Source organism: Capricornis sumatraensis, chromosome 11 (genome assembly GCF_032405125.1).
Source record: "Capricornis sumatraensis isolate serow.1 chromosome 11, serow.2, whole genome shotgun sequence".
NCBI classification, from domain to species: Eukaryota; Metazoa; Chordata; class Mammalia; order Artiodactyla; family Bovidae; genus Capricornis; species Capricornis sumatraensis.
In genome coordinates this window covers 95,308,582-95,319,529 of record NC_091079.1, presented here as the reverse complement: position 1 = coordinate 95,319,529, position 10,948 = coordinate 95,308,582, and positions in this window count along the sequence as shown.

Genomic DNA, 10,948 nt, shown 5'->3' with positions numbered 1-10,948 from the left:
ACTTTTAACCATACATTTGTCATGCTTCCCTTCCTCTCTGTATTTTCTTTTGTCCCAAAAGTGTTCATGAAAATCGTATTTAATTTAGAATGTGAACTTATTAGCCAAGGCAATATTTTACAAAAGTCAGTTTTTCTTGACATCTATTTCTTCTACACAATTGCCTCAATTTAGTGAGACCAAGATACTCCATCATGATGTAAAATGGGAAAACAGTTTAATATATAAGATTAATATGGGTTGCAAAGCAATTATCCTCCAGTTAAAAAAAATTTTTAATAAGTTATATTAAATAGACACTCTTTACCATGATGACTGGTTGTTTTTTAAAATTTTGACACTAGATGTGATTAAGTAGATATGTTCTAGATTAACATCCAGGATCTAGTAAATCCCCTTTGTTTCCAAGTACAAATTATCTACCTGTTAGATATAACAAAAACAAAAACATGTATAAAGTAATCATCTCAAGCTCACATGGAACAGTCACCAAGATAGACCACATTCTGGGTCATAAAACACATCTAGAATTTGAAAGAATAGAAGTCATCCAACGTCTATTCTTAGACCACGGTGGAATTAAACAAGAATAATCAGGTGTGCTCAGGTCTTAATCAATGAGTCGGTCACTGGTTTTCCTGACCTTGTCTCTGATGCCATACAGCAGTGCAGGGTCCCTTGGTTGCAAGTCTGCATGATGGTGGCTTGCTCTACTAAAGTCGCTTGTGTGTCTACCATTCTAAAAGGGGTTCCTGTTCTTCCACGTAGTACTGTTCTTGTTTGACGCCAGCTTCTCTGTTAGCACACGCTATGAGTTGTAATTAGTCTCTGGGCCTAAGTCTGTACACAAGGAACAGAAAGTGGCACAGTCTGTCAATGCATATAATCACTGTAGACAATAAGCCAAAAACGTGGATGAAAATTAGCCTCATTCTCTGCCTTAATAAGAGGAGGATTTGTAGTTTTGGGCTAGATTTTCTACATACCTCAGGTGTCCTCTTCTGATTGCCCATGTAAATTTATGTTACAAAAACATTTTACTCTGTCTTTTCTTTTTAAGCTCAGCATTGTAATTTAAATACTAATAATGTTTTCTGTTCAGAATTTAGAATTTTTCCTGTTTTATATGACATAGCTTATGCAACTTACTATACACTATGTTTTGATAATTCATCTTAACTCAGTATCTTAGAAGATGCTAAATAGTTTTCATTTTATTGCATTGCTTTACTTGACTATTCTATATACAAGGAATTTATAATTTCTCCCTCAAGTCCAAAGACCACATCAGGAAGAAAAATTCCTGCAGAAAAATATTTGGGTTATAGCCTTCAAAACCTGGCTGTAAGTAAAATTACTATTTTTAAATATTCAAGGACTTTGTTTGCTTCATTCTTGTTCTTTCTTGAATCTCCCCTGACCCCTCACACTGTGGGATCTCCTTATCATATGCTCTGATCAGATCAGATCAGATCAGTCACTCAGTCGTGTCCGACCCTTTGCAACCCCATGAATCGCAGCACACCAGGCTTCCCTGTCCATCACCATCTCCCAGAGTTCACTCACACTCACGTCCGTCGAGTCCGTGATGCCATCCAGCCATCTCATCCTGGGTCGTCCCCTTCTCCTCCTGCCCCCAATCCCTCCCACCATCAGAGTCTTTTCCAATGAGTCAACTCCTCTCATAAGGTGGCCAAAGTACTGGAGTTTCAGCTTTAGCATCATTCCCTCCAAAGAAATCCCAGGGCTGATCTCCTTCAGAATGGACTGATTGGATCTGCTTGCAGTCCAAGGGACTCTCAAGAGTCTTCTCCAACACCACAGTTCAAAAGCATCAATTCTTCGGCGTTCAGCCTTCTTCACAGTCCAACTCTCACATCCATACACGACCACAGGAAAAACCATAGCCTTGACTAGACAGACCTTAGTCGGCAAAGTAATGTCTCTGCTTTTGAATATACTATCTAGGTTGGTCATAACTTTCCTTCCAAGGAGTAAGCGTCTTTTAATTTCATGGCTGCAGTCACCATCTGCAGTGATTTTGGAGCCCAAAAAAATAAAGTCTGACACTGTTTCCACTGTTTCCCCATCTATTTCCCATGAAGTGATGGGACCAGATGCCATGATCTTTGTTTTCTGAATGTTGAGCTTTAAGCCAACTTTTTCACTCTCCACTTTCACTTTCATCAAGAGGCTTTTTAGTTCCTCTTCCCTTTCTGCCATAAGGGTGGTGTCATCTGCATATCTGAGGTTATTAATATTTCTCCCGGCAATCTTGATTCCAGCTTGTGTTTCTTCCAGTCCAGCATTTCTCATGATGTACTCTGCAAAGAAGTTAAATAAGCAGGGTGACAATATATAACCTTTTCCTACTTGGAACCAGTCTGTTATTCCATGTCCAGTTCTAACTGTTGCTTCCTGACCTGCACATAGATTTCTCAAGAGGCACGTCAGGTGGTCTGGTATTCTCATCTCTTTCAGAATTTTCCACAGTTTCTTGTGATCCACACAGTCAAAGGCTTTGGCGCAGTCAATAAAGCAGAAATAGATGTTTTTCTGGAACTCTCTTGCTTTTTCCATGATCCAGCAGATGTTGGCAATTTGATCTCTGGTTCCTCTGCCTTTTCTAAAACCAGCTTGAACATCAGGGAGTTCTCGGTTCACATATTGTTGAAGCCTGGCTTGGAGAATTTTGAGCATTACTTTACTAGCACGTGAGATGAGTGCAATTGTGCGGTAGTTTGAGCATTCTTTGGCATTGCCTTTCTTTGGAATTGGAATGAAAACTGACCTTTTCCAGTGCTGTGGCCACTGCTGAGTTTTCCATGCTCTGATAGTACTACTTTTTTTATCTTTCATAACTTCTCTCTCAATTTATAAGAATATGCTTATTTTGAGATTACTTGATTAATGTCTAAATTTTCTTGTAGTTTGTAAACTCCATGAAGGCAGAAAAAGTGAAAACGAAAGCCTCTCAGTCATTTCTGATTCTTTGTGACCTCATGGACTGTAGCCTGCCAGGCTCCTTTGTCTATGGAATTCTCCAGGCCAGAATATTGGAGTGGGTAGCCTTTCCCTTCTCCAGGGGATCTTCCCAGCCCATGGATCAAACCCCGATCTCCCACATTGCAGGCAGATTCTTTACCATCTGAGCCACCAGGGAAACCCAAGAACACTGGAGTGGGGGCCTATTCCTTCTCCAGGGGAATCTTCCCAACCCAGGGATTGAACCAAGGTCTTCTGCATTGCTGCTGAATTCTTAACCAACTGAGCTCTCAGAGACTGTGTTAATGAAGAAACAGACTAAAATGTTTTAATAAAGAAAGCCACAAATAATGCAGCTTATACAGGCTGCAAGGGTATCTCTCTTTCGTGTAACATTCCAGGTGAGGGCAATCCAGGGCTGGTAGGATGGCCGCTCTCCTCAGCACAGGCCTCCGTCCTGACTGAAGAGGGTGGCCAGTGCCTTACTGTCAGTTAGAAGAGGAACAGACCAGAGTAGCATGTGTTCAGTAGTCCTTTAAAAGGTCAGGGTCTCTGATGAAGAAAGGTTGCTTCTGTCCTCAACCTATCAGCCACAACTTACCCACATGGTCATTAATAATTGCAACAACAACAAAAAAATCTGGGAAATGTAGGAGCTGGTTTGCAACCACGTATACTAGGAAAGACGAGGAGACTGAACCCGCGGAACAACTGGCAGCGTGCCACAGCATCTGCGTTTGCTGTTACTGAACGTTACGTCTTCAGAGCCCACTCCAGAGCAAAGGGCTTAACAGCTATTCAAAGGGTAAATGGATGAACGGATTTTAGAGTCACACCATCACTGACCTTCCCCTACATTTGACCCTTTCCTCTTCCCCCACCTGAGAAAGCTGTGAATCCGGAAGAAGAGGCCTGGGAGAGTTCCAGGAGTGAGAGAGTCGCTATATGCGCACCACGGGTCACAGCTTTTTTTTTTTGCAAGGGTGAAGTTGACCAAGTTAGCTGATACTTATGATGTAAGATTCGTTAATCCTTAAGATGAAATGAAAATATTTTGGAATATGCCCAGGTCACTGGGGTCGCTCAGGTCTAGTCACCCTTTATGTTATCACCCATCACTCTTAGGCTGAAGACGTGGTGGTTTCTTCTTCCAGTTGAACACAGAGGGCTGTTGAAGAGAACACAAATACTTCTCAAGAACCCAAATGTAAGTTCTAAGAGACAGTGCAGTACGAATATCTAATAAGGAAAAAAGAAACGGTTCCCTCACAAATGAATTACTACTTCACATTATCAAAATAAATGAGAAACAGGACCATGACTCTCCAAGGAAAATTTAACTTAGCACCTTTAGAGGCACTTTCCACATGGTATTACACCTAATCTGTGAGCTGTTTGTGGACTGAAAGCATATCTTGTTTATGTTTATACAATATTTCCCCCCAAGAACCAAGTGGCACACAACAAATGTCTGTTGAATGAATCAATGAGGAATTAACGAATCTCCTGAGTTATTGTGCTAAAAATGTAACTGGAAAAAAAGATAACTTGAAGCATAAAACCTTCTCTACCCTCAGGAAAACCTGAAGGAATCTCTAAGCTTCCATAGGGTCTTTGTGAAGAAAAGGCATTAATCATTAAACGGAAACAATGAAAGAAAGGAAATACATTTTTGGTATTAGACTGAAAAATGTGAAGTTTGGTTATGAAGGAGAAAAATATTTCTCTATTCTATTGTAGGATTGTAATTCACCATGTATCAGAATTGAGATGTGCTTTGGGAGTGTATGTGCGTGTATGTGTGTGCGTGCACCTGTGTGTGGTCTTTAAATATTCCTCACTGCACAAAGCTGCCCTTTGTGGACTCCCAGTGCGCTCTCAGGTTGAGAGGGGGCTGGAGGACTCATGTCCATCCTGGCTGTTGCCAAGCTACTTAGGAAACGTCAGTGAAGATCATTGACCCTCTCCCTAACCTATGAAGTATGTTACTTTGATGTGAATGTCTCAGATTTGGGGAAAAAAAGTACTTCTGTGGAAGAGAAGCGTGGATTGTGGAAGGGGATCAACCGCTGTGGTTAAGAGGCATGTTTTCCAAAAGGGAGGGGATAGATTTGCAAAGCAGAAGTCAGAAAAATGAAGCATGGAATGGGAGGAGCCAGATTAGGCACATGGACATGTCCAGGAGTGGTTCCCTCGGGAAGACTTTAGCCTCTTGGGGCGCTGTCTCTCTGGACCTTGGGAAAGTCATATTTGTTGTATATTTAGCAGATCTTGGTAGCTTCCCCGGTGGCTCAGACAGTAAAGCGTCTGCCTGCAGTGTGGGAGACCAGGGTTTGATCCCTGGGTTGGGAAGATTCCCTGGAGCAGGAAATGGCAACTCACCCCAGTATTCTTGCCTGAAAAAGCTCATGGACACAGGAGCCTGGTAGGTTACAGTCCATGGGGTCTCAGTGAGTCGAACACAACTGAGCGACTTCACTTTCCTTTACCAACTCTTACATTGCACTGAGCTGTATAACAAGGTTCGAGAAAACTCTTCTGGGTATTGAATGATGGGCAGCAGGAAGGAAGCGTGAGCCTGCCCTTAGGTAAACTTGCTCACCTTGGTGACCAGGGACAGAGGCCCACAGCTTCTAATCAGGCCTGGGATAGAGCCAGAGCAGGGAAGAGCTGCTATGAGAGGACCACTCCCCGACAGAAGGGAGGTAGGACTTCAAATAAAGAGAGCATCTCTTCTTCCCCAAAAGATAGTTTTCCTCTAACCTCCTCCTGTTTGAATCTGATCTAACTTACCTAGAAGTTTAGAGATCCAGAATTCTGAGGGGACCATAACTGTACTTCACTTTGTCCTTAATATTCCCATTTCCAAAGAGATATGTTAGAGGCCAGAGAGCTTACAGATATTAAGAAACAGTGCTTATCTTGGTTATCTGATTGGTCCCAGAAATTCATGGGATCACTGATGGGAAGGAAATGTCCCAATAATGCTCTGGATTTAAAGACCATAGTACTCTGAGGACCTAAAATAGCTTCACAACTTATCTTTATTAAGTAGCACTTATTTTTTAAGCTTAATGTGTTAGTAGTTCATTCAGTAACTATTGAAAAAGACTGCTAAATGCTTTTAAAATATTATATTGCTTTAACTATATACTTATGATCACCTGTTCTTAATTGGAACATGTCATTTCCAATCTGGAGACTAATACGAAGCCAAAATAGCCATTTGGCTATCAATATTCATTCATTTTACACAGATGTGTGTATTTACCTTTAATTTTTGTGCTTAATATATGACTACTCATTTCTCTGTTAAATCTCCTAAAAATTCTCCATTGCTTTTCCATGGTTTACAAGAGCTGCATATTCCCTAGTTAAAGGGCACGTACCCAGTTACTCAGTTGCTAAGTCGTGCCCAACTCTTTGAGACCCCATGGCCTGCAGCACACCAGGCCTCCCTGTCCTTCACTGTCACCCAGTGGCACCCAGTAATTACACGTTGATGATGACCACGCTAATGGTAGCGGAGGACATAAGATGAGTTAAATTCACTATTTTCTTCTCATCCAGCAGAAATGAATTGTACCCCCACGGTAGAATTCCAGAGGCAGTGATGAGATCTCAAGGCTTCCACAGTCAGATTTGCCTCTCAAAAGCCTGGACTTTTCTCCCTTTTGCTCCAAGCCTTCTCCTAGGGCTTCCTCCAATCAGCATAAGGGTCTGTATGGAGGACCTTGGCCACAGCTCCTCAGCTGCTGTTTGGAAGTGGATTAGCCAGCAGGGCTGGGCCATGGACAACCCCACCATCAACATCAGTTAGGAACAGTTCCCAAGACTCAGACTTGTGAAGGTAACATATGGGCACATCTCCTTGAAAAGCCCTCTGGCCTGTAAAATGGTTCAATAGATAAATCAGTGCCGTGCCCTCACTGATAACTTTCAGGAAAATGCAAGCCAAGTTGCACAAAAGAAACACCACTTTTGTATTTGATTGGGTCTGCATATTTATTAACAATTTGGCGGGAAGCTGGTTGTGAAAAGTTTCTTAATCTGAAACCAGTTAATCTGAGTTCTCCTCCTAAAGTCAATAACCTTGGATTATCTTTTTATAAATATATTAAGTAAATCCATTGGTTGAAGTGAAGTAAAGTGAAGTGAAAGTCGCTCAGTTGTGTCTGACTCTTTATGACTCCATGGACTATACAGTCCATGGAATTCTCCAGGCCAGAATACTGGAGTGGGTAGCCTTTCCCTTCTCCAGGGGACTTTCCCAATCCAGGGATCGAACCCAGGTCTCCCACATTGCAGGTGGATTCTTCACCAGCTGAGCCTCAAGGGAAGCCCAAGAATACTGGAGTGGGTAGCCTATCCCTTCTCCAGCAGATCTTCCCAACTTTGGAGTCGAACCGGGGTCTCCTGCCTTCAAAAGCAGAATTACTTTGCCAACAAAGATCGGTCTAGTCAAGACTATGGTTTTTCCAGTGGTCATGTATGGATGTGAGAGTTGGACTGTGACGAAAGTTGAGCGCCAAAGAATTGCTGCTTAAGAGTCCCTTGGACTGCAAGGAGATCCAACCAGTCCATCCTAAGGGAGATCAGTCTGGGGTGTTCATTGGAAGGACTGATGCTAAAGCTGAAACTCCAGTACTTTGGCCAACTGATGCAAAGAGTTGACTCATTGGAAAAGACCCTGATGCTTGGAAGGATTGGGGGCAGGAGGAGAAGGGGACGACAGAGGATGAGATGGCTGGATGGCATCACTGACTCGATGGACATTAGTTTGAGTGAACTCTGGGAGTTTGTGATGGACAGGGAGGCCTGGCGTGCTGCAGTCCATGGGGTCACAAAGAGTCGGACACGACTGAGCGACTGAACTGAACTGAAGTGAACTGAGGTACAAAGCTGACTTGTTCTATCTGGTAATTCTGTCTTTAAACTCAACTGAAATTGTATCAGGTAAAGCCTATACTGGCCGTTCCTCTGGGTACTGGGAAAACATTGAACGGGCTCTGATGCTGTAGCCTCCTATTTATCAGATTATCTCCCATTTCCATCCTTAGATTACATTTGAAGTCTTGAAAAGTTTTTGCCTGGCAAATAGTGGCTGTATAAACATTCCTTGAATACAAAAATCATCTCTTTTTTACTTTGTAAGATAATTTATTTTCATTTGTGTGTAGGGTTTCCAAATTCTGTACCACTTGTTTTAAAACAAAGTAGTACAATTAAAAGGATTTCTGTGGTTAAAATTTTGGGGAAGCTTGGAGTAAGATCAAGTTTATTTACTGAATCATTTGAGAGAACTAGCTTGTTTAAGGTCAAAACAATCAAAATAACATATTTTGGCAATGCCCAGAGCATGATTTACTTTATTCCCTAAAAACTGGTGTTAATTTCCATTGACCATCATAATTCACTGTCTTGAATAAGCTAATTAAAACCAGATGATCTTAGTTTGCCTATTTCAGAGACTTAAAGAATTTTCAGATAAGTCTGCCAAAGAAAGTTAAAGCCATATAAGCTTAGAATTCAATATATGACCTAGATTTAGTAGACCGTATAATAAACACATTTTTAGGGGTTATCTAATGATAGTTTTTTTTTCAGATTTCTAAGTTATTTTATAATTTTTAAATGGCAGTAATAGTACATATACATGATATAATAATACATATTGAATGGTATATCATTTTCCAGTCTGATATTCACAAGGTTGGTGATGGACAAGGAAGCCTGGCCTGCTGTAGGTCCATTTGGTTGCAAAGAGTCGGACACGACTGAGCAACTGAACTGATTTACAAGGTGCCGGTTCCTGGCATTTTATGTGAAATGAAGATGGATAATATGTGGAAAATTTGTCTGGGTGCACTCTCAGGGGTGTCATGAATGTTAGCAGGAAGATCCAGAAAACCCACAAAATCCACAAGATCATTTCCACTTCAGATTCCAACTGCAAACCTCGGTCTCTCATACTTCTGACTGACAGGCTATAAATTAGAGTTTCCCACAATCCCTTCCGCAGGTTCAGTTAGCTGCTAGCATGACTCACAGAACTCAGGAACACACTTCACTTACGTTTATTGGTTTATTAGAAAAGGTATTATAACGATAGAAATGAACAGCCAGGCGAAGAGGCACCCAGGGCACGATTCAGAGGGTCATGAGTGTGGGAGCTTCCGTCTCCTTAGAGGTGGGGTGTGCCCCCTTTCTGGCATACAGATGTGTTCACCAGCCCAGACGCTCTCCAAACCCCATCATTTAAGAGTCTCATAACATAAACATGATTGATTAAATAACAGGAGGTCATTATAATAACCTAAATAATAGGTGGTTAACTTAATTTCCAGACCCACCCCTTCTGGAAGACTGGGATATCAGAGCTAAAGTTTCTAAGCTTCTAATCAAGGCTTGGGTTTTCTGATGACATAACACCATCCTGAAGGTATCTAGGGATCCCTAAGAGTCACCTCATTAGAACAAAAGAAGCTTTTTTTTTTTTTTTCCACCCTTATCACTCAGGAAAATCCAAGGGTTTTAGGAGCTCTGTGCCAGGGGTATGAGCCAAAGACCAAACATCTGCCTAGGATACTGCAAGAAGGTATGGCAGCAACTACTTTAAAAAAAAAAAAAAGAATTGATTGTTGATATTGGCAAACATTCTAGAATTGGTGGTCAGAAGTTAAGGACTTGTACTAAGAAGGTAGCTATGGCAATGGAAAAGGAGAAGCAATGTGAGAAACCCTGTCAAGATAGAATCAATAGGACTTTAGATATTGGGGAGGGAGGGGGAGGAGGGCTCAAAGATAGCTCTTAAGTGTGAGTGTACATTGCTGGGAAGATATTGATGCCACTTACTGAGAGGTAAAACTAGAGAAGGCTTGCTTGGGAAGAAGTTCAATCTTGTACATGAGGAGTTTCAAATGCCAGTAAAAAAAAAAATCCGTGTGCTACATCTTCCCATTTCTGCAGATGGTTCTTATCTTCCTGAGCGCCTCGATGCAACTTCAAAAGACTTTCCTTTCTTTCTGTTTTACTCTGTTCTGTCTGAAATATTCCTCTTCAAATTTTGAAAATAGTAAGTAGCTTAGCCACATCCTTTAAGGTGCTCGATTTTTCTCAAGTAGCCAACCATCTCTAGCCTTTGTTGGAAATTTTGAAAGAAGTCAATAGGAAGTTGGCCATCTCTAATGGGAAGGAGAAGAGTAGAAGGGAGAGTTTTTGAGATAGACTTGGCCGCCAGGTAACTTCTGTACGATCTCAGACACACTGTGTGTCAATGAACTCTTAGTCTCATGATCAGCACTGGCTTCCACTTTGCTGGACATTTTCTAGTGCTTTTAAAGGAGTCTTGATAGTTGTGGAATGAAAGATGATTCTCTCTCTCCATGTCAGAAATTCTTTTATCCATTCTCTCTTGCTATAAAACTCAGAATCAGTAAATCATGGATGTCTGAGATAGAATGGTTGGCCTGCTCCTATCATAGCTGTCTGATTTAGAGAAGTGTCTGAAGACAGTCTAAATAATTGCCTCTGCTTGATAGCTACTCTTGCCTCACATATAATGACGAGTATTGTCCTTGTCATAGGCACAATTTCATTTAAGCAACAATTTTAGGAGGATGAGGGATTGTCATGCACAGCTCCATCCTCAGTGTCAAACGTACAGAGTCTCCATCTCAGGACAGAGAGTGGCCCTGTCATTCTCAAACACTTTGCATACCCTGCTGTATAGACTTTTCACTGAATCCTGTCTCTCACTGGAGCTTCAGCCCTCCATTCACTGGTTTTACCACAGCTGAAAATTTCCTCAAAGCAGTCAGGTCCCACCTGTCAACCACACTCTCCCTTCTGTCATCGCTGATTCACAAACCTGTGAACAGACATTCCGTGTCAGACCACAAGATGAGTCTTCCAGTGACTGGGGTTTGAAGACTCAGCAAGGGTCGTCTTTCGGCTCATCTAC